The sequence below is a fragment of the Ixodes scapularis genome, unplaced genomic scaffold, assembly GCF_016920785.2.
Source record: "Ixodes scapularis isolate PalLabHiFi unplaced genomic scaffold, ASM1692078v2 PGA_scaffold2__306_contigs__length_199485367, whole genome shotgun sequence".
NCBI lineage: Eukaryota > Metazoa > Arthropoda > Arachnida > Ixodida > Ixodidae > Ixodes > Ixodes scapularis.
Genome location: NW_024609857.1, coordinates 27,776,037 through 27,801,331, shown reverse-complemented (window position 1 = coordinate 27,801,331; position 25,295 = coordinate 27,776,037).

Sequence of the window (25,295 nt, the reverse complement as noted above, 5' to 3'; positions counted from 1 at the left end):
AAACTGAGCACGGTTGTCCGGGTAACTCCTTTGTTGTTGGCGCTTTTGTGTACGACGAACGCAACCGATGTAAATGCCCGAGCCGAACGTCTGCAAAAGTATCCTACAAAATGGAAAATGCCTACAATAGCCGAAGCTCCCATCAGTTGTGCATATTTGTTGCGTGTCTTTGTTTCCAGTCTCGATGTGCGCGTGCGTGCGTACGTGCGGGCGCGTGTGCGTGGGAGTGCAATCGTAGTGTCGATATTGACTGAACGAACGTAAGCGACCAATGTTGTAAGTTCACTTTAGCTTCTGACTCAGGGCAGTTATAGCGTGCTGGCGTTATTCTTGGTCATGACAAATAATGAAGTCAAGTAATTGGGTAGTGTGTATTTTTAGACGGGTTGGAAATAAGTAAGCCCCGATGGAAAACTGAAGTCTCCGCTGTCGATGTCAAATTCAGCCAGTACAGTGCGACTGCTGGCCTGAGATACTGTTACGTACATCATGCTGATGAGATTACACGAAAAACGCCTTTACAGTGCTCATTCAAAAAAAAAAAAAAACCGGCAGGGGTGTGGATTGAGCCCAGAAATTCTGGATTCTGCAGCGCGAGCTAAATTCTCTGCCTTTGCTCCACGCTTGCTGCGATTGTGAAAAAAAAAAAAATGAAACAAATGAAGCATTATGACATTCTTAGTGTGCTAAGCTGGCAGCTCAGGTGCACCTTTTCAAACAAATTCCTCCGTACAAAAATTATTTATTCGAATGAAATATTTCGAAATGAAAGGAGGCTTCCACCAACCTGACATATTTACTTAACTTTCTTTTTCTTCCATCGGTTTTGTATTATATCAACACTCCTATGGACGCTTTATACACTCTCCCAATTACAGCCACCGTTGCCAACCTTCTCTTGTCATACAGAGATGCCGAGCCACTGAAACAGGGGCTAATGAGCCTCGGCAAAGGCCATTGCTGGGCAGAAGAAAACCACGGAATCTAATATGGCAATGAACTCTATTGGTGCGGTAATCGTAAAGTAAACGTATTAAAGGGAAAAAAAAAAAAACCGAAGGCCGGTTATGATGCGGCGCCTACGCATCGCTTCTTAAAAACGTCTATACTTCGTTTCACCTCAAGTCCAGACGCAGCCGGTGCTACGAATTGAGGAGACCAATCCCACATCTTCAAAAGCGCACCACCATGATCTGCGTCATGTGTTCTATGATCGCTCAGTCAATCATAAACAAAAAAGGCCAAGTGAGTTGCGCTTTTGACACTGCTTGATGGGCCCCATTACCTAGCAGCGTCCTGCTGCGTTTGGACTTAGGCTAAAACATAGTATGGACAAAAAGGCCGTAGTCTGGAACTTGCTACGTCATCTATACCGAAAATCAACGCAAAGTACAGATTAGACACGAGTACTGAATCCCCGCTCGTTTAAGACCCGTGTTCAGTCAGAGAGAGCAAGAGTTTTAGGCCAGCGTTGACGCAGCATTCGTGTTTAATACGTGCTCCGCATTGGCCACACGTAAATGCAGTAGAAAACTTAGCACTACTGGCTTGCAAATTTGAAGTGGGTTTCAACGCACACCACTTAGTTATTACACGGGTACGTATTTACCCAACCTGAATGCCCCGCAATTTTCGGATGCTTTATTTGCTTTTATCAACGTACATCATGGTCGTCGAAGCGTTGTGCCGTTAGTAGGTTAAACAATGGGTCTTCACATTTCTGTTATATATGTTAGCAAAAGAAAAAAAATCAGTTCTGGTTTGTTAGGGTGAGTTCATCTCACTTTCAAGGGCTCGCGAATGTGATGTCGGCCCGTAAACAACAGAGGTCTTTGTACTGTTTTTTTTTCGTCGTTCAAAATATTTTTTTTTAACATAATGACCAATTTTATTTAATTGACGTAGTCTGTGTTAATCAATATAAATCTCCGATAGCGAATAGAGAGCAAAATTTAAATATCGCGAACAAACAAAAACTGGGATTCATCAATCGTGGCAAACATCTGAATTCGGATGACTCATTCCTAACTGTAATGTAAAGGTTATTTGGGCCAGCTGGAGAATCTATAAGTTCTATGGGAAATCTATCTGAAAATCACATGGACTGGCACACTCCGAGTTGCTTTGTTGCTTTCTTCGAGCTCAAGCTAATCGTAATGCTTAAACCCCGAGACTGAGAAGGATAAATTCAGGATAAATTCAGGACTCAGGATAAATTGCAAGGGACAGACGGAAAGTGACAAACAAGTGTCTCGTGCTCAGCTAACAATATTGAGTTCATACAACGCTTTTATATATATATATACAAATGCCTACATGAACTCAACTCTGTTACGTCACGCCGTGGTGGTGACGCGTCGGGCCCACTTACGGTTTAGGGCGGAGGGCGGAAGTCACCGTATGAGACATCAATTCCTGTGTTCTTTTGGAAGAAACCAGACAAAAAAATCTGTCTAGTCAAAACGCCGCGACTGCGGCTCTACCAAAAGAGTCGGGAAAGGTTTGAATATCACTTTTCATGCGATGCTGCCTCCTCCGTTCGTCCGAGAACGTGGATAGTAGCCGTGAAAAGGGCAAACCAGACGCTGTCAAACTACAATTGCTTGTTCGGGCAACACTTTGGGTTGAATGCACAAATACATGTGGTCGCCAGATGCATTTGTTCTGTTCCGATATGAATGAGGGAAAACCGCCAAGTTCTCCGGAGCACCCGCGGGTTCATTGCATTTTCAAATTCAAACGGCTGCCTGATCGTTCGATCTGTCGTCTGCTCTTTCAAACTTGTCTGCTTTTTGTCGTCTGCTCGTTCAAACAAAGAGGCCCGCAGAACAAATTTTGACCCGGTGATTGCGATAAGAAGTAATTGCAGGCCTCAAAAGACTTTTAAGTAGGCTCGGTGTAAACAGTAGCTACAAGATGTTGATCTTTGGTACCACTAGCCATCACGGACTTGTTGCGCCTGATTCATTTGGTCTGTTCCCGCTTCTGATTTTCAGTATCGACGTTGATCATCGCCGCTACCGTCTACACTCTTGCAGCACGAGCGACGTCGCGACCGAAAATAGCTAGAGGAATCTCATTATGGTTTTGGCGTCCCTTCTGCGGTGTTCACGCGAATAAATCGCCGCACGTCAAACTATTTACGCAAGGTTTAGCGGCGTAACGAGCCTTGATCATTTCGGTCAGCCGACTAAAGTGGTAAGACTTTGCTATGAGGACGTAGAGTCGACAATTCCAACTCGAAAAAGAGTACGCAGACTCACATAGATGCCGACAACGCGAAATTACAATGCATCTGTTGACGCGGGACGCGGTGCTTCTTGCCAACACTCCATTGCTCATGCATGCGTTCGAACTGTCGCCTGCTCTTTCAAGTGTGCTTTTTTTTTCGTCTGCTCGTTAAAACAACAGCGGCCCGTAAATCAAAAGTTGACCCGATAATTGCGATAAGAAGTAAGTGCAGGCCTCAGAACACTTTTAAGTTTGAAGGTTGGTTGAGTTAAGTAGGCTCAGTGTATGCTGTAGGTACAAGGATATGTTGATCATTGTTACCAGTGTCCATCACCGACTTGTAATGCCCGATTCTACTTGCGATTTTCAGTATCGACGTCCACCATCTCAGCTACGGTCCGCGCTTTTGCAGTCCGAGCGACGTCGTGACTGAAAATAGCGAGCAGAATCTTATCGTGGGAGTCAGGCTTTAGCGCCCATTGTGCGGCGTCCACGTGAAATGAATCGCCGTAGGTCACATTATTTACGCGAAGTTTAGCGGTGTGTCGAGGCTCGTTAATTTTGCTGAAGGCACTCAAGTAGTCGGACATTGTTAGGAGGACGTAGAATCAACAATTCCAACGCGGAAAAGAGCACGGGGACTCACACCTACGCCGACAACATCGCATTTCAATGGCTTGTTTTCGGGCGATGGCGAGCTTCTTGACCATCCTCCATCGCGCATGCGCGGCGCCGGTGGCGTCAGCTGGGGGCGCTCCAGTTTGTTTGTAAACATGAGTTGGTATATATATATATATATATATATATATATATATATATATAGTGCAACCAGACTGCGCTGTAATGGCGCGGGGCGCGGTGCCGTGGGGGACGAGATGTGCTCCGATAGCAAACCGAAACTTACAAACCCGTCGAATTTGGGCGGTTTTTCAGAAAACCGTATAATGCTTCGCGTGCCAGTTATGGTTCTGCAATTTGTTGATTTAGTGTCTTTTGATGATGCTCAGCAATTTTCTAATTTAAACCATACCCTTAAACACAATATTAAAAGTTGATTACGCAAAAATAATTAACAACTTAATTATCCCGGTCTTTAATAATTTTCCTAAACGCTCCCCTGGCCCAGGACCAAAACGCCACAAGCCTTTTTTTGTTGCGATGAGTAGTTTTCGCAGGAGTGATTCAGCCTGCGTATATATATATATATACATAAAGTAATGAAGTCGCAATTCGAAAAGTTGTTGGAGCTTTAAAGCATGTAGTGCATCGACGTTTCGGCATTAGACAGGCCTTCTTCAAGACTGGTTGCCAAAATTGGTTGTAGAGTTGATTTTGGTTTCCACAGCTGGGTCACGTCATATATATATATATATATATATATATATATATATATTAAAGTTTTGGACAACCTTGGGAGAGGGATCTAAAAGCGTTGTATGAAGTAGGTTTTGTTAGCCGAGATTGGGATGCCTGTATGTCACCTTTATTTTGTCTCTTCTAATTTACCTTCATGTTTCCTTCCAAGTCTCACGGTTTAAACACTATGTGCAATACGCAGCCGCTCGCCCGCACTTCGACATTTTTTTTATGCTAACGCTGGTTAAGAATTGAGGTCACGCTAATAATGATTCCTGAGGTACAACATATATGTATCAAACCAGCATTCTTCAATGCACTAAATATGCAATTTCTTCTATATCCAAACATCCCTTCCACTGTGTAAATATTTTTCTACCTGCTTAGCAACTTCATATAATTCGTCTCTTGGCGTTTTGTATATGAATATTGGCCAATACAATATTTAACCTGCTAACATGGTTTATTCTCTTGTATTTGTGGGCCATTTTAAGAAGTGTTTATAGACCAAACGCGCTGGTAAACTTTATTTCTAAATGTATACTGAATATTCACGCAACGACTCAACAGCTGTAGATTTTGCTTTCAAACACATGGCGCCTTAGCGCTTGCCGATTTCAGTGGCCGATCCGCACAGGGGTAAAGTCGCTGGTGGAAAATCTGGATATGGGTCCCGGCCTGATTTTCCACACCGGCGAGTCTATTTCGCCACATGGCTCCAAAATCCACTTTCCACTAGCGCTAATCCGCCCGCGATTTCGCAAGTGCAAACGCGCCATTAGTCCACATCATTTCCCCACACCTCGCGCGACTTACGATAAATTTTTAACTCGTTGTGCGCATCCGCTCACTGATGCGATTCTTGCGCCATTTTTCGGGTTAAGATGTTTTAGGAACAAGACCCCATATAAGAGACACCTTAATGAACGCATCAAAGCATGTAACGTCCTAGTGACGGTGGTGGTCTTATCTAATCTGAGTAACAACTGGAGAGAAATCCTACTTAGTGTTTTTGAAGGCTGTACTTGTAGGCCTTGATTAGCTCACAACACAAAAGCAGGAATCAGTTTTGTTAGGGAGGCCTTGTGGAACACGGCGCTTAAGCCTGAGTGGGATTACTGATCCTTAATACCTCGCATGGTTCCCTTTAATTGCTACCGTTCTTTTCCAGCACATTTGTGCAAGACCGCAACTAAAACGTGGAAGAGTATGGTGGTTGAACATTAAGGGGTTGATATGCAGGGTCAACTAATGAAGCCACATATGATGAGTCCCATTATGAAGCTCACTTTAATCGTTTCTTTGAAAGCGCTATCATCTCTGTGATAGTTAGTCTGAGAAAAAATGATTTCAAAGTCCGCGCGTGTACGATTACTTAAGCCTAAAGTTTAAGACGAAAATGATTTAGTTTCGCATTTTCCCGTGGATGTCTTCATCAAAATCGGGAGGACGTGCTCTGATTTGTTCTGGCATTTACGTTAAAACACAAGCGCAATGAAGGTAGCGCACAACGCGTGCACATTTTTAAGGGTATGTTACTATCATTATCTGAGCGTATTAAAAATAGTACTTAAAAGTAGTATAATTTTGATTACCGATATTAAAATAAACATATATTGGCCGATGCTGGTGGCAAAATAAAGGATCTAGGAGGTTTGACCATGAATGCTTCGTTTCATATTATAATGCACCTCGAGAGACATTCCCAGCCATGTCATCCGATTCCCCGATCCACTGGTGCACACGTGCCGTCACGCTCCGTTCGTCGAACCGTCTAACCTGGAGGTCACGTGACACACTCTGTATTCTCAGGACTTGTCGTTTCTGTTATGGTACATATGACAATAAAACGTAGTAAGGTTATATGTTAGATGAATGAGAGTGCACACGCGGTCAAAAATTAGATTCAATGAAATCTGCATTCCCAGACAATATCGGTATCACCGTACCAAACTCTCCTGAATCTTAATTTGTTTCCCCTTGCAGTTTTTCTACTGATTTGGTAGAAAAACTTTTCAGATAAAAAAATCAGGTTCCCAAAAAAAAAGACAACAAAACACGAACAATATATATAATCACCGATAGTTTAGGCAAATTTAACAATAAAAAATAAGATCTCCCTTGAAACTCTCTGGGCGTTTCAAACCCGATCATTCTACCGTCCTCGTGCCGGTAGCACAATTGTTTGAACAGACCAGAATGTATGTGATAAACTCAAAATAAGTTTGATATGACAAATATAATGACTGATAATATACATAGCGCCTCAAACCTATATCACACTTTTTGTGTGTTTAATCTGTACTTTTAAGGAAAACTGCTAATCTTATTAATTATTCCGGCGTCGCGGTAGACGTGTTTTGTTCCTAGAATACGGTTATTTATATTGTCTGAAAGCTGAAAACTCTTTTTTGAACCTAGAATGTTCCTACCAGATACAACAGCGCTCGTAATGGGAAGGTTAGCACAGCAGCACTTAAACAAGCCGAAAACATTAGTAGAAACTCAAAGTATTTTCAAAACGCAAGAAAGAAAGGAAAAGTTTTAAAACATCAACCCGGGAGACGAGCCGGGACAGGACGCAAAAGGGATAGAGGTACAAAAGGGGAGAAGAAAAACGGGCGAGAGGGGGAGCGAAAAAGCACCTCAGCGCCCCTAGCGCAGGGTCCGCGAACCTCGATGCGCGGCGTGCGCCGGGCCTCAGACCGGATCGAGCTCTCAACCTGAGCTCTTGCTCTTATAATCCGGGCCCTTGGAGAGGCCTGACGTCACGCCACCACGTCTGCATCTGGAGACACGCGGTTCGCCATGGTGTAGAGTCGAAATTCGTGAGGTGTTCATCAATCAAATTCCCCTTTTGCCCACTGGGGACTCTGTGTTCAAGATAATCAGTGTTGTAGTCTGTGCGTGCGTGTGCGTGTGTGTCAGTTTCGATCTCGGAAAGTGCGAGATTGTTGCCAGGGTGTGTGTGTGTGCTTCTCGGGTACTTGTTGGATACCACTTCATGGGAGTCGTCGTCGGCCGCTGATTATTCCGTCCTGGTGCTCGCTCCCTCGTTCTTTGACGTTCTTGGATGGCGCCGGAAACGGGATTGGCAGCGGACTGGATTACCTCCGGAAGCGGCCGGTGCGTCGAAATTTAGTCTCAAAAACTTCGTGAGTGTTATTTCTATGGTTCGTTTAGTTTCTCTTGTCGTTTTGCTTAGAGTTTTTGTGTACTGACTTTGGGGAACATACTCGCAAGCGAGAACGCAGTATTAAAAAAGCCGAAAATGGGCAGCTGTATAACCACAATGATTTCAGAACAGCGAAGATTAAGTTTGCCTTCAATAAAATAATAATAAAAAACTATTTTGCTTTAACGATATAAATCCACGTTTTCTACAGACGTCGTGTGTATATGTTCTTTATTATAATATGTGTAAGATTATTAAGTTGTTACTAGGTCTTCGTGGGTTTAAAATTCAATTGGTTGATCAATCTTCTGGCTGTCTGGCCGGACGTTTTGTAAGATATTTTTTTAAATATTCATACCTAGGTGAATTATTTTTCTTCTAAAACGCAAAACATGGCCATGACTTTTTTACAAAAAAAAAATAACTCGCAAAATGTATATTTTTATAAACAACGAACTTTAAATACCGTGAAATCAAGTTCTGTATATTTGATGTATTTGAATACATTTTCATTGAACTATCATGTCACACTTTTACTCAAAAATTGGAAGGATTCAAATAACAATTTTTATTCATATTCCTATCAAAATGTACTTAAAACGATCTTCATACAGTTGATTCTTTTGGCGCAGGTTGAGTATCAATTATTCTTACCGAATGAGAAAATCTTACTGCGAATTTCGCCATAAAGAGTTTTGAGAATATATATATATATCATTCTGGTAATGCAATTTTCGAGAATTGCTGTGGAATTGTGGAAAATTCATCTTTTTTCAAGATGTACTCACAGTGCATTGTTTACTTTTATTTTATTTCATCTATATGCTTACCTAAATCGCCCTTCCTAGGGCATCATTGTAGGGGAGTAGGCAATAAAACACACATAAAAAAAACATTACAGGTGAAAAACTGGCAATGACGCGGTGGATTTGAAATGAAAATGACATTACAGAAACTTTGAAATATGAGAAAACAAAAACAGATATGAGCACAAAAATATTAGCAGAGGTCAATCTAGCAACGCTATAACTAGTTGAACGGTAAGCTTTGCAGTGATATAAAAACGAGAAAGGAGGAGAAGATACAATTTGAGCTGGAAGGATATTTCACTCATGCAAGCTTCCCGGAAAAAAAAAACACTTAAATATGTTTATTTCGGACATTCACTCACAAAATTTAAATCATGGTCTGTTCGGGGAACACGTAGGTTGATCCTTCTTTATATAGCATTTTATCAATGCCATTTCTGCCGCTAAATTTGTTATACAACAATGGACAATATAAGATATTTCGCCAGCCTGCGATCAATGGCCACCCTAACTTAGACCATATTGCTGAAGAGCTTTTAGAGAAACCATAGTTCCCCGAAACAAACGGCGCTGCTAGTTTCTGCATACTTTCAATCTCAACTTTATTTGACTTTGTATGAAGATCCCAGGCGCTACAAGAATCTTCTAAAATCGGACACACGTTCGTCATATATGTATCTTTCAGCGGCACAGGTGTCTGCCAAAAATTACGTTTTAGAAAGTTTAACTTGCGTCTGCCTTAGAAGACATAGAACTAACATGAGTGTTCCAAGATAACTCGCTCGAAAACATAACACCTACATACCGACATTTATTTACAACAGTTAGAATAGTGCTTTCAAGAAAAGAACGATAGTTATAGGACTTTTCTTTGTCGGTACATCTGACTGGATTTCACTTATTATAGCTGAGAGTCATCTTCCTCGTTTGACACACCGGTAAGATAAAGTCAAGGTCATTTTGAAAAAGTTCACAATTCGAATCCCACGAGATATCGGGATATGACCAACAAGCGTCAAAATATTATCACACACGACTAGAAACAATTAAAGCTAGATCATTTACATATATATTAAAACAAACCGAGCCCAGAACTGATTGCAAGCCAGTAGAAGAAAGTAAGGAAGTACCATAGAAATGGTGTGAAGAACATCATATTTCTTTTAAGTCATGTTTAGAAGGGTTGGCGCCACCATGAAATTCGTAAATTGCAATTGTATTAGATTAAAATCGTCAGCTTGACAACTTTATGTTGCTGCCAGGCAAAGGGGGGACTGAAAAATAGCACCCGAGAAAAAATAAAAAAGGTCACGTCTAAAAGGCTGCGTCGGAACAAAAGATATCGGGAGTTGATGTTAAGTTATTGGAGACAATCTGCCCGCGAAAGCACTTGCATTAAAACAAACGGGAACATTCACATGAAAAAAACAGCAAAAACAAAAGTTTTTTTTTTAAGTCGAGCTGCAAAATATTTTTTTTTTAAATAGTCCGTACATTTAAGAAATTTATAAATCCCAACGCAGTGACCCCACAATCGTTTCTTGACGAAGACGGTGTCAAAATAGTAGATAAAGATAGCACAGAAAGGTTAAACACATTTTGAACTCAGTATTTACACACGAACATTTCGGCACTATTCCTGTATTGTCACACCAGACCATCCATCAATGAACCCCATAGAAATGTCGTACCTTGCTACTGTGAAAGCGATTGAAAATCTAGAAATTTCATCTAGCGCCGATGAGGACTCCAGATTATCCTGGAACCGGTGAGGAGCTCCAGGATAAGTAGAAAATCGAAAAGTTCTTCCCATTCACAAAGCTGGGGACCGGAACCTAATCACTTACTACCGTTCCATATCCATTATTAGCGTACCTTGCAAGGTTCGTGAGCCCATTATATACTCAAACGTAATTAACTACTTAGAAAAGAATACATTGTTATGTCCAAACCAACATGGCGACCGTGAGAAACCTTATGAAACTCAACTGTTTTACTTTACTCAAACTATTTTTTTCACCTCTATAAAAAAATTCAAACTAACGTCATGTCCCTCAATATTTTGAAAGCATTTGATAGGGTGCCTCATCCGCGCCTCATTAGAAAACTAACGCTCATTGGGATTCATCCATCGGTAAAAACTTGGATTACTGAGTTCCTTGCAGATCTGTCCCGCTACACCCTCATTAAAATCATGTCACGTAAGTCCCCCGTAACCTCAAGCATCCCGTAGGGAACGGTACTAGTTCCAGTGTTATTATTAATATACATAAATGACTTAACTAACTTCCTATTATCCCATTGCGCCTTTCTCCTGATGACTGCGTCATTTACAAATCCATCCAAACACCAGGTGACCTTGTAACATTGCAAAATGACTGATGTATAATCGAGCAGTGATGCCATTACTTACAGATGGGCCTTAACATGGAAAAACGTAATTTACCAACATTCACTCGAAGAATCCTTTTCTCTAGTTCCTCTTACCAACTTGGCAGCCTTACGACTGGTCACTGTACATCGCCTAAGTATTTAGCACTTCATTTCACCACCGGCTTTACATAAAACAGTTACATTAAAGAAGTTGTTCTGAAGACTAACTGCACACTTGGCTATCTAGAAAGCCACCTGAAATTCGCTTCACCTGGAATAAAATATTAGTCCACGCAACCCTGGTAAGATCTCAACTTGCATATGCATCATCAATATGATCGCCATTCTAAAATTATCTAATTAAAGATGTAGAGAGCATTTAAAACAAAAAATTAAGATACATTTTTGTTCAGGCTATTCTTCATATACCAGCCTCACGTTACTTCGCAATGTGCAGGTCTTCAAAACCTTTCCCTATGTCGTAAGATCCCCAGGCTGCGCCTTCTTCATAAAATATATCATCACAAACCTCACATGAGAACGGCCCTTCTGAATAGCCCGACCGAGTTTCTGCAAGAGATGACAGTGTCTCTAAAATTAAATTCATTCATACTTCACTTTCGTTTTTCGCTAATTCCTCACGACCACTTGCAATTGCCGAATGAAATTTATTGCGAAATGAGATTGTAACAGAAGTCAGCACCACTAAATTTCATTAAATGCTGAGTGCTTTTATTATACATGCAAATTAGACTTAGTATAGTATTAGAATCTGTAAGCCTACTATTGTTTTCATGGTACACCATGCTTTGTTTTTACTATTTTTTTATTTTATAGAATTTGTTAAATTATATTTATAACCCTCCCCCACGTAACACCCTGAGACGGATCTTCAAGGTAAATAAATAAATAAGCTCACGTGGCAGCAGAACTCAGAACGATCGCGATGGTCAAGAAATTTCTAGAAATATTGACGGAACTCTGGGCGTTTTCTGTCGGAACTGTGTGTCCCTCTTCATCTTCTGATTGTCTCCTCCAAGACGTAGTGATTGTGTCTTGACGTGCAGTCTGCCACCATATCAAAGACCCATCCGCCTAGCCAGTTCAGGCGACGGCTCGAAGCATACGTTGACTGAAGGCACTCTAGTTACGGAAAAATAATAGAACAAAAGTTTATTTATTTTCTTAATCCGATAACTATGACCCTTGTTAAAGCGATTTTAGTTCATCCACCTAGAACTGCCTCGTCAAATAAGTAATATTGCAGGAGATGCTTCACCTCTGTAGTAAAAAAGGCGCGAAGTTATTTTCACGGAGTAAACATAATTTACAATTCCACTGAACGAAACACTGAGACTAACGATCACCACGCGAGGCAACATCTGATGTCGCTCTCTTTAACCTGAATTCGTGATTTTTGTGCTTAATATTCTCCAGCTTTATAGCGTCCTTACATGTTGAGCCTCCCACCATTTTGCTTTTTTTGTGATATTTGGGGAGTAGGTATGGTAGAATTTCTCTATCCAACATTTCCCGCGATTAAAATCTTGCAAGCACCTAATTTTCCTATGTTTTGTCTAGTACTGTACCACATTGTGAGGCTCTACTGCCTGCTGCTAACGTAACAAAAAAAAAAAAGATTCGTCTTGTTCTTCTTGTTTTTTTTTTTTTTGTTGCTTTCCTTTGATTTTATTAGTACCACATTTGGATGTCTAGAAAATATTGCGAGCTTCAGTCGTACAGTTGGCATTCAGTTTAGACTTCTCAATCCTAAACTGGTGTTTTGCAGACCTTCATCTCTGCGCACCTGACATTCACAAAACCTATTTTTTATTCACCATAACGGAGATAAATTTGTATATAGTGTTTTGTTTAAAATCTGGATGAATGTATGACATATTTAAAATTTTCCGATTTTTATTCCTGCATTCTGTATTTAGTTTGTATGTGACATTATGAAAAGTGAATATCTTCATATAATCCCTTACAAAAATGATCAATGAGTTTCAATTGAGTTTCAAATGTATTCCTCCAGAGTCAATCGAAACTCAATATCAAGTCAATGTCTAATGCGTTTAATCGTAAGAAACTGAATAACAATTCTATTGATTCAACTCATTAGGAACGAAACTGAGTTTCGTCATAAGACACTTCATATTACTTCTATAGAATTTATTAATTAGGAATCCCATAGAATTTGGTCATAAGAACTCAATATTGATTCGATTGAATTTACTCATTAGGAACGCAATTGAGTTTGGTGATTAAAAACTCAATATTTATTCTTTTGAAATTACTCATTAAAAATGCCATTTAGTTTCTTCATTATGAACTCAATATCTCTTCTTTAGAATTCACTCATAAAAAATGCTATTGAGTTTGCTCTTTAAAACTCAGTATCAATTCATTTGAATTTATTTATTAAGAATTCAATTGAGTTTGCTCATTGAGAACTTATATCTATTCATTTGAATTTAATCATTATATATGCAAACAGGTTTTATCATCAATACCCCAATATCGATTCTTTTAAATCTCCTTACATTTGCAAATGAGTTTCATTATTAAGAGCTAAATATTGATTATATTAACTTTCGTCATTCATCATTTTGAGTTAGTCACTGGACATGCGCTTGAGTTATTACGTGAGAGACATTTCTTTGTCTCTTCATTAGAGATTCAAACGAGTTTTGTCATTGACTAGCTGACGTCAGCTGGTTTACGCCCTTCGCCTTTGAGGAACCCGAATGGGCACAGCTGCAAACAACCCTAAGTACACTTATGAAATGAAATGATATAAAATGGCTCGTTTTGTCCTGAGTGGTTCTATGCAGAGAAGCGATAACATAACGGCTAACAATTGCTCTTATGGATTGAGTGACTGTATCGAACGATTATTGCTTATACCGATTTTTTTTTACTAAGGAATAGTGTTTAATGACGTCGAAACACTGTTTATCATTTATCAGGCTTTCGAGGAGGGGATAGCACACTGAGAACCTTAATTAATGTTGAGGTGGTCACCGGCCAAATGAATACATTTCACATGCAGGGTATAGAAGGCGGTGGAGTAGTCAAGGGGAGTGTGATTGGTGTCTTGTGAGTGCTTTATGAAGTTTGTGTTCGTTTCTTTAATGTGCTTCGCTTCCTACATGGTTCATGCTTTAAGGAATCATAAAATAACAACTCCCCACACGTTACAAGATATTTGTTTTAAAATGCAGTTGCAGGAGATTCAATTGAAACACCGTTTCGAGAATTCTATTGAAACACTATTTCCAAAAATGCAATTTAAATTAACTTCCTAAAATTTAATTAAAACTCAGTGGTCAATATTCTGTGATTGTTCTATAGGAACTCAAAAGAAAAAAAAAACTATTGGGTTTCAACTTAGTTTCAGCGCAGCGTATTGAGTGAATTCTTTACACTTTCAATTGAAACTCATTTCATTTTTTTGAGAAGATTGGTTATACCAAAGCACTACAACTCGTTTTATTTTATCTGATGTGAAAACACAGGTAAACTAAGATTAATAAGCCTTAAACATTGAAAACAAAAGGAGGAACCAAAACTCTGAACACTGTGGCTACTAATTAGAAGTACGACATAAGTATGAATTTTATTCACGTTGTCTAAGCGTAATCTTAACACAGGGTGCGCAATCTTGAGTAGTAAAATATTAAGTGCTCTAACATTGTTAGAAGAAAACAATACCGTAAATTACGAATATCTTTAGTGATAATACTTAAAATGTCATTAATGTTTACTACATCTAATGACTTCGTGTTCGGGACGTTCAGGTTTTATTTCAAACTATTGTTTACGTTATTTTTAGATTAAATCACTCTTTTTTTAAAACATTCAAAACCCGACATTATCATAAGGCTTAGTTGAGAATAAACTTTCTGCCTAGTTGAATCATTGCTTTCTATTTGTATGTTCAAACTCGTAAGAAAACAAGTCAACATCAATCGATCACTCCGTACTACAAAGCGTTCCACTGGGTGCACGCCAGTCTGGATATGAAAACAAAAAAAAAAAAAAAAAAAAAAAAAAAAAAAAACGGCATGCTAGACAGGGCCAAATTAATATTTCCGTGCTGACGCCGAAACGTCTCGTGGAGATACATTGGTCATTAGGTTTCAGCAATCTTCGCTGAACGCGGTCCGGCAAAGTCAACAGGCGCGGCACAGACATTCACGCGCAAACAAAGCGCGTATCGTCCGTGAAATTCAAATTTGCAAGATAAACACGGAAAACAACTAAACCGTCGTATAAGAAAAGCGCGACGTTAACAAAAACGAGCGTAGATGAGCAACCCCATTTGCGACACTGCCTATATTTTCTCCCGTCTCCAAGTTTCACGCACGACGCCGGCAGAAGCAACGACTTCAAGATGTGCTTTTAACCCAATTCCAAGACGTCCAGACGCCCAGAAACAAAAACTTTTATGTGCGTGCGTGTGTGTGTTTATGTGTGTGTCGGACATCCAAAAACAAAAGTTTGCGTGTGTGTGCGCGCGCGCGTGTGTGTATGTGTAGGGCCGCCATAGAAAAGCTTTCACCCTGATCGATATTATCTTCCTTTTTTTTATTCCATTTTAACATCATCTCATTTCTTGTTGTAGCGACTGTGCGGTTAAAGGCTCCAGTCATTCGGCGTCTCGCTTTTGTAGTCCTCGCGTCATATCTTTGTTTGTTTGTATGGATGCGTTTGATCGTCGTCTCTTCCTTCTAATTATACCCCGCGAGCAGTTGGGCTTCTCCGCTTATAGACCCTTATGACGGTGAAGCCAATCGGCGCGGGAGTTCGAGAGCTGCGAGTGCGCAGCTTCTCGCATCCGATACACTCAGGCATTCCAGTCCTAGTGTTTGTTGTGTAACATGCGGCATACGCTTCATTATGTATGACGCGAAAAAGAAGCGTGACAAGATAAAAACTATAAAGGAGTCAGAGAGGGTGTAAACCGTACCGTATCTCAGCCGATGTTGGTTTGTTTGCCTGTTAGTTGGTTTGTTCACGTTTTTTTTGTGTGTAATTTGATGCTCCGGTGGCTGCGTTTATTATGGGTTGTAACTTTTTTTTATTGTAGCTGTTGTAGTTTGTGACGGATGTGAAACGAAGCGAGGCTCATCCGAACGACGTCTCCGACAAAGGAAGTGCTTGTTCCCAAGGATGGTTTCGTGAACGAAATTGCGGTGCAGGAGTGTCATAAAGTTGCGGACGTAACGTTGCCTTTTTGTCTTAGCTTGTAAATTACCTTCCATTCATTTTTTTTTTCTCGCGGATGAGTGAGTGCCGTCCGATGTGCGCTTTAATAAAAGGAAGCGGTTGCATCCAGAAATGTTTGTTTCCTTGTTCGACGAAAACCCCGTATAAGACATATTTACGTCGCAGCTGTCGCACTCAAGTTGGAAGAGTAGAAAGAGTTTTTCGTAATTTGTTTTTATTGTGCACCAGATTTTTTTAGCTGCTTTTGTACTTAACAAAACCTTCTTCCACGTCTGACATTAGAAGTCGATGTGTAATGTATCATTGTAAGGGAGGTAATAATATTTGTCTTTTTCAAAAAGGCAATAAAGTTCAAGTACGATCAAAGTGCCTTACAGTTGGGCACTTACTATACGTTCATAAACACTTTGTCCAGCGATTTTGTTTTAGGTTATTGGCGTACTAGACATTTTTAAAAGCTTTATAATTATTATTTTATCATAATAAATTAAATACGACTGCCAACTGACAGGGGTTTGTCATTATTTCAGTTAGCGTGTAAATGTCATTTTAAGATTTTGTATTTCTTAACGCCCCCGGATTTATTTCTCTAATATAAAGTGCTTGTAGCACCTTAACGTATAATGTATCATATTGTCTGAAGAACGCGCTAACATTAAGCTCAGGCGTTCAATCTCGCTTTTCAAGCTGTGACGACCCGGTGAAATGCATTACACATTTAAACACATGTGTTTAAAATATACTACATGTAGGTGGCCTTCTATTTTTTTTTCTTCACCGTAACTAATATTCAGGACTGTCCCATAAAATTTTACTATAACCCCAAAAAATGTGTTGTCGTGGCTTGTTTGTAATGCCTTAATATTTGCGCCGAAAGAAACGCAGCACCTTCTAGATATTTAGCATATTTCGTACAAAATATAATGTGATTGAACAAGAAAAAGATCGAGAAAAAGCAAGCGAGAGAGCAAAATAAAGAAAGAGAAAATATGAAAATTATTTATTGAGAAAATTTTAACTTCCTTCAGATCGCACCATCATTTGCAACACATCCCTAGTCGAGGAATTAATTTCCCCGAATGAGGCGATTTTTGTTCCCGCTGTAGATTCCTGAACGGATAATATTTTCGAAGATATCCTTATCTAAGAATATTGGGTAGCAATCTACAGCTTCTAATACCTGTGTCACATGCTTCCGCAGTAATCAACAAAGCGTAATACCGGCGGCACAAAGCACCAAAGGAATTATTTGTGTTAACGTTTTGTTGCGTTGTCTCTTTTTAAATCATGGTAACTGCTCGATTCCCGTTACACAATAGCTCGCCTTGAATAATTAATAATACACCCAAGCAATCCGGGTCCTAATTTCCCAATTCTTCTAATCGCCACCCGTTTAGGCGTGCTAACGGATACGAGGCACTCCACACCGAAACGGTTATGGCAACCCGCATATACTTCGTACTGCAGCGCTCCCCTTCCTCGAGCATCCGCATTCATCGTGCAAACGACGGCGGCGTGCGAATGCACGTAACTTTTGATCCCGACGCAATGACATACCATAAACCTTCCCTACCCAGAAGCGGAACGTTGCCAGACTCGTTATTGCTTTCGCAGCTATACTGTCGCGAATTACACACGCAGATTTAAATACACCACGTGAATTAGTGATCGTGTTCAGTTCAAGCGACCGCAGTCATCTTTTTTTCTAACGTGTCGAGCTAAGAGTTTGTGTGAAGGAGACCAAAGATGCTACATTGTGTGCATTAAAAAAACAGAAGAAACAAACGAGCTTAAGTGAGTAAGGAGTAATATATTAAGCGTGAATTCGCTAACTACGGCGGACGTTTGTTTGAAGTAAAGTGTGTGATTGGCACCAAATTCGAGTGATTGCGCAGACACTCATCCGCAATAGCAGACGATGTTTTGAGTTGAATGCAGCAGAGGACTTTCCGGTGCAGAGCGAGATCTTTTTATATACTAATAAAACATGCTGAAGGCACACAAACCCCCCCCCCCCCCCAAAAAAAAAAAGAGTGTTTGTCGGGCTAACTTTTATCTACTTTATATTAACAACTGCAGCAATATGTCGGCTGTTTCACGAATCATGCACATTTTTTTTAGCAGAATGCAGTTATAGTTATAAAACTAAAGCTTTTAATTGTTTGACTTCTTACTCTGGTAAGCTTACTTTCTTAAATTTTACTACGCAGAGTACACCCTATTGGGCCACCTTTGTGCAAAAAAAGTAGCTCCAATAAGTAAACAAATCCGGCTTATGTGGTACCTTCAAAAGACCGACGATCCGTTAGAGTTTCGCGGTATTTCACGTCGTCAAGTGCTCGCCAGAGCACTTACGGGCGTTTCTGGACAAGAACGCTACCCTCTTTCCCAGCTCTAGACAGCCAGCGTTCTCAATTGAGTTATTGGGCATCGGGCAAGCACCGGTCAGAGTTGATCTAATGGAGTGCGTCCGAGCCGACCCATTAGGTATCGTCAGCGTTTCGCAATCCGGAATCGGACCTTTCGAACTCCTTTGCCGCTGGTGTTTTAGTTCTATTTACCTTTTTTACTGTCGATCAGACCCACTGTAGGAAGGTTTTGATCCACTTTTCTGCGGTGATATAAGTTTCTTCCGGTGTCGACATGTGCATAGTATATGTTCGTATGAGACTGGGAACAACATGTGGACCGTGTTGTTCACTTCTTGTTCTTAATCTCGGGAGTTCAAGGTGTTGAAAGTTCACCATCTCGTCTTCATACTCTTTGTTATTTGTACGTTCGTATTCCTAAGTGTTTTTTTGTTTTTTTTCGTTTGCGCGTTTGTGAAGAGAATGCACATTGTTCACGTGATTCCTTTAATATGCACTTGTGTGTTCGCATTCTGTTACTTCTCTGTCATTATTAATTTACCTGTTTCTGTACAGAATGCGGCTGTAAGAAATAAGAGATTTGGCGCGCATTGCAAACATTGATTTCCAAAGGTACCTACCTAAAATTGGGCACGCGAGCATAATTTTGCAAAAACCTTTTGTTTTTCTTTCAGAGCTCAAGTCAAGTGGTAAAATGTAAAAAATAGGACAGAGACGCCGTTCATGCGTTTCCTATGCCCTATACAGGATATTCGTCGTCTGCACACTGGTTCGTGAGTTTTCTCCCAGGTGGTCATTGTTTACACAATTCGTTAAGAGTAATAATTATCGCGATTATCTCGCTCATACCCACCTTCTCTTATTGGTTCTTAGCATTTTTTTTCGGTCAGGAAGCCGCCCTCGAGCGAGCTTATAAACGAGGTTGCAGACGACAAACAGGCTGGCATATAGCAGATAGAAAATACCCGGCCTCCGATTTCTCTTTATTTTAAATACCTCAACGCCTCCTAGTTGAGCTCTCAACCAAAACAAGAAATAGACACGAAACGTCTCGCCAAACTACGTTCGCATACCCAATATTAGGTTATCTACGTTAGGAATTGAAATGTTGCGAGGCGTCCCAAATGTGTCGGTCCGTGCGACCACACCCTGTACGTTTGAGAGTATACGAGCGTAAGTGGATGTCCATCCTTTTGCGTAAGTATATGTGCGCATGCGGATGTATGCGTGTGTGCGTAAAAGACGTACGTGAGTACGTGGATATGTATCTGCGTGCGTGCGTGTGTTTTCGCGTGTAAACTGCACTGCCCAGTTTAGGGCAACCACAATATGCCACTTTTTTTTTTTTTTTTTTTGCATTTTATGCACCTTTTTAAGAAACACTCGACCCCAGGGGCCACAAACCGCTTTCGAGCCCAGTCACTGAGTTTGAGGCTAGAATCTTACCGCCGTCCTTGCTAACCCTAACCGAGTGGACTGTGATTTCAATAGGCGCAGCCTGCGTAGGCCCAGGTTCAAACACTGCTGGCGGCTAAATTCTCGTCTTTTCCCGCTGTATTTTGTGTTTCATGGTGCACGTATTTTCCCTAGGACATTGAGAAAGCATTGTACCACATTTGAAAAAAAAAAACAAAAAAAAACACAAAACCCTGTAAACTATTTTTGTTGGGTACGCGCGCGACAGAACGAATGCGATTGGAAATATTAGCTTTTTGTTTGTTTCTTTTTCTACAATACGTTTTGACGGTGCCGCCCGATTTGTCCCGTGTCAAATGACAAGGCGCTTAGCTGTCGACAATAAATTACAACAGGAGATAGCTGAAGGGCATGCATGTTTCACGCTCACAAAAAAAAAACGTGTTTACCGATGGACAGGGCGCGGACATACAATTAAGAAACTTTTAACATTCGAACAATGTAGTGTACGTACCACACGATGCAGCGTTATCTGAAAAGAATTTATTTGAGAAAGATCTCAAATAACACAGTCACAGTCGAGGACAGTCACATCTTGACGATCAGACGGAATCCAAGCTGACTTCGTTTGGGGCACTTTTGGGGGGACGAACGGGACTGACCCGTTTCCCACCCCAACCCGGACCACTATTTTTGGAGAGGACTCTGCGCGGATTATCTCTGGGAGGGGGGAGAGGGGAGAATCATTGTCATTGTTCGCAAAATTGCGTCGAAGGCCGTTCGACGTCCTTCCTCTCCTTCGCGTCCCGTGAATGTTGAGCAGAAAAGCTTACCAACCCTATTTCTCAGAGTGGAAGATAACACAGAAAAGGTACGCAGCACTTATAAAAATATTAGGTGGAAACTTTCAAGAAGGACCAGAAAACGTCGAATGCAAAACGGCAAAACATACGTAGAGAATCGCGCTGAGTGAGCCCACACAGTCCAAGAAAGTGGCAGGAAATTTTTAGCTGATAGAGGGCGCGAGAGTCGCACAAGCCCCATCAGCATCAGCAACATGGCGGCGTCCTAGGAGCATTTTTTGGAAAGGTGTATACGCGCCTTGAAGTTTCAGACCCGATATTTTACTGCCTATACACCAAGACAGTGTTTACAAACAAGCCCGCTTTGCCCACACCTGGTGTGGGCACTGCGCGTGCGCATAAACCAAACTCGGGACGAGTGAAGCATCAGCGCATGGGTAGTACCGACAGCAGCGTCACCACAATGGCGTGACGTCAGTAAGTTGAGTCTGTCTATCCATTGGAGCCCCGTATAACTGCACTCGCCAACACTATCCTCCGTTTCATTTGAAATTCGACCGCAGCTGGCGATACGAACCTATGGAGCCAATCCAGTGGTGCCAGAAGTGCATAGTAATGGCGTTGATCGCATTTGTGCACTTACTACCACCGACAGAACCAATCATGAACAGTAAATGCGCCACAATACCGCACTTCTTTTCTTTCTTTTTTTTTTGTCTTGTTTTGGTGCATAATTTGGTTTAGTTGGTATTAGCGAAGACACTAAGACAACGGGCGCAACGAAGATGCAGATTTCGTTGCCTTTTGACTTATCTTCGTAATATCGTAGCGTCCAATGCGGTCGGGCTTAAGAGTAAAACGGCGTATATGATACTTTTCATTGCAGAAAAAAAAAAAAAAAAAGAAACATGCGAAATCTTGAGATCCTGAACACGCCAACTATGTCACGCTCTATACGTGTGAGTACGTTCCCGCGTGTTTGAATGGAGAAGGGTGTGGTGGCGCTTATTTGCTTGCTGGATAAGCGACGTAAGGCGCGTGATTGTGTGGTTGCTACTGTGCCGCGCACGTTAAAACGAAACCCAAGCTAGCAGTCGTACCGCCCTGGCCAAATTGCTCACCTATACAGGAACTCGACTCTGTTACGTCACGGTGCGGTGGTGGCGCGTCGGACGCACTTCCGGTCTGGGGCTGTGGGCGGAAGTCGCCATGCGAGATGGGCATTCGAGTGCTGTCTTTAAGAAACCAGACTAAAACCTGCCTTTCCGTCAACATGCCGCGACTGGGCTGTACCGAAAGAGTCGGAAAGGGTATGCAGGTCAGTTTTCATGTACTCGGTTCGTCCGAGAACGTGGATATGCGCTGTGAAACGGATAAACCAGATGCCGTCGGACCAATATTGCTTGGGCGGGAAGCACTTTGGTTTGAATTCCTGATACTTGTTGTATCAGATTTATTTATTTTTTTGTTCCAACATGAACGCGGGAAAACCGTCAAGTTCTACGGACAACCTGCGGATTATGTTCAGTGCGTTTTCAAGTTCAAAGGGCCGCCTGATCGTTCGAACTGTCGTCTGCTCTTTCAAATTTTTTAGCTTGCCGTCTGCTTTTTCAGACAACCTCGGCCCGTAGACCGAACATTGGCCCGGTAATTGCGTTAAGAAGTAAGTGCAGGCCTCAAAAGACTTCTTAGTTTGATTGTTGGTTGGGATAAGTAGACTCGGTGTTAACAGTAGATACAAAGCGATGTTGATCATTGTTACCAGTGTCCACCACCGACTTGTTATGCCTAATTCGCTTGGTCCGATTCTGCTTGCGATTTTCAATATCGACGTCGACCATCTCAGCTACAATTCCCGCTTTTGCAGCCCGAGCGACGTCGCGACAAAATAGAGAGCAGAATCTCATCATGCGAATCAGGCTTTAGCGCCCATTCTGCGGCGTCCACGCGGAATGAATTGCCGCATGTCTTATCATTTACGCGTAGTTTTCCGGTGTAACGAACCTCAGCAGTTTTGCTGAGGCCCCTCAAACAATCAGACATTGCCAGGTCGACGTAGAATCAACAATTCCAACGCAAAAAGAGCACGTGGAGTCACACCAACGCCGACAACATCGCGTTTCAATGGTTTGTTTGTGGGCGACGGTGAGTTCCTGGCCCACACTCCATCGCGCATGCGCAGCAGCAGTGGCGTCTCCTAGGGGCGCTCCGGTTTGTTTGTAAACATCAGTTGGTCTATAGTTCCTATAGATGCACTTTGAGTACAATTTTCTAAGTTTATTTAACGCGAAAAATGCCGAATGCTTTTATTTAATAAGGTAGTTTATACACCTTACTTTTTTCCCCTTGATATGGAAGGGTATTCACATGAACGCTGCGCCCCCAGTTCCATCTACAAAACGTTTTGAGCTGCGTCACAAAATATTGCTTTTATTGTTTTGTTGATTATCTTTTTTTTTTATTTTCAAGAAATTGGGTGTTTTAGAGATGAAACGTGAGAGCTGCTAAAAGCCAATTAACTGAACCTATAAATATAACAAAGCACAAATTAAAAAATAAGAGAACCTTCGCGGCCCATGGGCACTTGCTGGACTGTACACGCCACCAGGAATTCACGACCGGGTCATAGCGAACTGAAGGCACTGGGCACAGTAAATATTGTCCGGTTGCTCTAACGCAAACTTGGCCTCGTGGCGTCTTTAAAGGGGCGCTGCAACAATATTCCTTTGGAATGTTTTTTTTTTTTGTCATTTTACACGAGCTTACTGGCACTGCTATAGGACTCAAGGATATTCGCACGCAACGCTACTGGCTGAGGAACTCCTTTGTTGCGGTGTAACGGACTTTTTCCGAGAAGCGTTCTGCGCACGCGCGAGCGCCCGAAGCCAAGCGGCGGAAGTCGGAACGAAAAATCGAGGAAATTAGGAAGGAGGCTGTATATTAGCGAGTAGAACACGTAACTGCAGCATATATATAATTGTGTTATACCAAAAAAAAAAACAACGTCGACGGAAAGGAAAACACGACGTTTCGGTGGACGCCACAGATGCCCCTCTTTCAAGTCGCGTTGGGCAGGCGCCGCTGCTCAGAGAGCGAAGGAACTGGTAGCGTAGCACCCATTATCGATTGGTAGCGCAGGTAGGTCAATTCCTAGATTTTTAGTTCGTGCAGCCACCGCCTGGTGCCGTCGGTATGTGGAAAAGGTCCATTCCGAGGACCAAGGCGAGCATTTTCATTCAATCTCTCCTTCACAAAATTTGATGACGTAGCTTGGCGGTTGGAGTACCGCCAAGTGACGATAATTAAATGCGGATCATAGATTGGACCCGAGCACTGCGTGAACACGCAACTTGGGCTCGTGATAATCGATAGCTCGAGAAGCATTCGGGTAGTGGCCCGTGTCCAATCGCTGCAGAGACGACAATAGCCGAACCATAACAATGTCTGGAACTCAGCGCGTCTCCTGAGCCTTGCCAACCTCAGCGCGTGGCCATGACAACATTGGCGGAATATAATCGGCTGCAGATCACGTGGCCGCTTGTTCTGGCTGCGAGTTGAGATTGTGAACGCTGCTCTTTTTTCTTTAATTTTTTCTGCGACTTGGATTGCGTGTGGTGAAATACAAACGGGTGTTTCACAGGTCATTAACGCCATGAATTTGTTATAAGCGGTATTCGCGCCAAGTATGAGAATCGCTGCATCTCCCCTTTAAGAGAGACGTGATTTGGGCAACCCAGGTATTTGTAATATCGTTGGCCCTGACAACGCTATCTAATGATTTCCTGATGAGCAGGATTTGAAACCAACCGCCATGTCGCAGCCGCGGTTTCATAGTTAACGCTGTCATGTCGGTTTAAGATGTAAAGGCCATATGGGTACATCTTCATTGTCATCAGCATCAAAGTTCGCACCTGTATGTATCGATTTATTTAGTTAGTCTTTTCTGGGTGTCCCAAGGGGCATTATAAAAGCAGAGTAATTAGAGTAATTTTTTCTCTTAATTGGTTCAAATGCGTTTTTTTTTTCGCTATGCAAAAACTGACTAACGTTCTTAAACTCTCTTAGCAGAGAAGGACAACCGGATAACATCTTATAATGAAGCCATATACGAGTGACATTCGCTCGTCACACATTAAGAAGCCGAAACATTAAAAGGCATGGCAATAAAATTACTAGGTTGGCTATTTTAGTCTTTAACTGTACATGGAAAAGAATATCTCAAAACAACAATCCTACAGAAGAATTTAACAATTCAATTGGTGTCATGCTTCCCTGGTTCAGTTTTCACCCTTCTTGCCGCTTTCCTCATATCCCTGCGGTTCCGGTGGGCAAAAACAAAAATGTGTCCACCTTTTTTGTCACTGAGACATCTTGACTACTGAAGCCTAATACCGACCGCCCCTTTGTCTAGTCCAACGGGCTAAGGGAAGCTCGGTGATTGGTGCTTCGGGTGTATCGCGGGGGCGGTATACGTGCAGGAGCTGCAGAGGGTGTATTACATGAGCGCCTTTTATCCGCCCCTGTGCGTCTT